This window comes from Lucilia cuprina, chromosome X (genome assembly GCF_022045245.1).
Source record: "Lucilia cuprina isolate Lc7/37 chromosome X, ASM2204524v1, whole genome shotgun sequence".
In the NCBI taxonomy this organism is placed as follows: Eukaryota; Metazoa; Arthropoda; class Insecta; order Diptera; family Calliphoridae; genus Lucilia; species Lucilia cuprina.
In genome coordinates this window covers 2,658,686-2,661,713 of record NC_060949.1, presented here as the reverse complement: position 1 = coordinate 2,661,713, position 3,028 = coordinate 2,658,686, and positions in this window count along the sequence as shown.

Sequence of the window (3,028 nt, the reverse complement as noted above, 5' to 3'; positions counted from 1 at the left end):
TATGGGTCTAAAGGGTAAGCTTGGGCCTGATGGCATCTACCGGCGTCCTTCCTGTAAGTGGATATATAAGGCGATAGATTTCTAGAGGATCGATGCTTTTATGGTTAAAAGGGGTCAGATTGCTTGAGAGGGATCGTTCTCTGGATAACAGCCTCGTTGAGGGTTGTTTACTCTGCCACGTGATATTGAGACTATTGGGACGTCTCACTATATGCTACCGACAGACCTTATTTTTCTGAATGAGTCAAATCTGCTCTAGGAGGGTACAAACCTCTTATTCTATCATAGGAGGATAAATTTCTACGTTATGGATAACGTAGTCTATAATACTGCGCAATAGAATATAAGCCTAACTTCTTTTGTATATAATTTTCATCTCTACTCCTTCTTAGTATATATGTATCTTTTGTAAATATTTTTCATGCTACATTTAGTTTTTAAGTCTAACTTTAAGTCACACGAGAGCTTCCCCTTTTACCTTTTTTTTGGGAATTTATATTAGAATTAAATAATAATAGATTTATTATTATACAGTATATATCTGCTATAAATATGTATAGAGCTTTAGTTTAAAAGTCCTGGGATGATACAGCTTAGTATGTAAGGAAAAAATACTTGTAAGAATTTAATTTTAAGAGAAATGTATAAATTAATTTTTTTGGAACAATAAATAAATGAAATGAAAAGAAAGTGTAGAATGTAAGTATATTCTGACACTTCAACTGTGAAGATCATTGTCCAGACTTATTTAAATACCGGAAGTGCCTTCTTGTTAAGTAAAAGATAATACCTACTAGTGTTTTTTAAATGTCTAAATAAATATTGTTTTTATACCCTTCTCCTTCGTGAAAAGGGTATATATAAGTTTGTCATTCCGTTTGTAATTTCTATAATATAATTTTCCGACCCTATAAATTATATATATTTTGGATCCTTATAGATAGCGGTGTCGATTAAGCCATGTCCGTCTGTCTGTCTGACCGTCTGTCTGTCTGACCGTCTGTCTGTTGAAATCAGTTTTTAGAGGACCCCAGATATCGGCGAGATCCGAATCTTCAATAAATCTATTAGACATGCTTTCGAGAAGATCGCTATTTAAAATCGGTCGGTAAATAACGGAGATATGAGCAAAAATCCGAGACAACCTCTGAAAATTTCATCAAAAAATTGTTAAAAAAGCAACAACAACACTGTATATAGAAAAAGATGTACACGTGTGTGTAGATTAGGGTTGCCACATTCCGATTTGCAAAAAGCTGGACATTGGGCTTTAAAAAGCTGGACAAAACAAAAAAAGCTGGACATAAAAAATACTGAGAAAATGCTAATTTTGGTTTTGTGTAAATAGTTTCACAGTGATACACCAAAAAATGCAGGGGTTCTCATATACCTATTCCGTTTTGCTATAGTCCACAGAGTATGAATATATTTTTAGTTTTCTCCGATCACTTCGTTAACTTACTTTTTAGAGCAAAGGATGTGAAAAAGCTCCATTTAAATTTTAAAAATCATAAGTACGTAAGCTGTATGTAAAGAAATTTTCTATCGCTGGCAATAATAGGTCTTTTCGCGTACTTTCCTGTAAGAAATATACAGTAACTTTATGATATAGAGTAATTTTTAATTTACTCTCAATCAAAAAAATATCCAAAAAAATACGCGAAATCCAATTTTTTTTATAAACAACTATTAGTTATTTTTGCATATGAGAATGTTTGATATTTAATATTTATTTTAATTTTTAAATATAAGGAGAAAAATTATCGATTAATACGTAAAAAATTTATTTGAAAAATTTTTTTTAATTATGGCCCAAATAGACTACACAAGCGGCTTGACAAACGTACTTTTTTATTTTATCACACACTACACAAAATTGTTAGTACAAACACCGATTTTTTCACGTTTTTGTAGACTTGCAGAGATACAGATGTAAATTTTTCTTCGAAACATAAATTTTGTAAAAAAATGATTATTTATGAAAATAAACAATACAAACGGATTGACAAAAATTCAATATGTTTGTGTAAGAATCTAAATTTTTTGTTTTCAAACAAACCGCAAGTATTTGTGCAAACATGAAACAATCTCATACACTACATAACAGACTTGCACAAACGTAAAATACTGGTAAGTTTGTCAAACGCTTGTGTAGTCTATTTGGCCCTATATTGTAAAAAAATGGAAATTTAAATAAAGGCGAATCAACGACATAAACTGTTAAATAAATGTAATACCCGCTACTATATTAATTCTCGATATACAAGTCTATTTACAACATTATATTTTCAATTAGTTGACATTTATAGCACTGTATATGAACGCAAAAGTTCTTGGAGGATATATTTATACACCTAACGATCCATTATTTGTTTTTTTTTTTTGAAATCTTCCATTATTTCTTTACTTTTATTTACATTATATTAAGATTCATTTTGTATCTACAATTGCAAATAAATGCATTTCCGAGAGCAATGTTCAAAAAAAATAAAATAAAAAATAAATTGTGTTTAAATTTTTTCCAATCCTATTCATAAAAATCCCAGAATTTTTTATGTTTTTTTGTTATTTATAATACGGTACACTGTAAAGTAGTGAAGTCACTACACTAAAAACAGTAAAAAAATTTACAAACATTTCTTTCAGTGCATGGAATGCAAAAACACAAGGTGAAGTAGTGTTAGTGTGGAAAGAAAATTTTACGCTCTGCCGATGAGTGATCTAGGATGAATATTTTTGTATGTTACAAACATCAGCACAAATCCAATATACCCTCTCCACTAAAGTGGTGTAGAGTATAATTATTTCAGTGTACTAAAAATATTTTATTTAGCTGGACAAATTAAATTTTAGCTTGAAACTGGACAAGCATCAAAAAAGCTGGACAATCCATCCAAGTCCAGCCGGGCTGGCAACCCTAGTGTAGATGTATTTGGTTTTATTCAGCTGTGTATTTTTTTGTACGTTTGGAATCCAAACGTACAAAAAATACACAGCAAAAAATATGATTTGCATTTTTTTGTAAAAA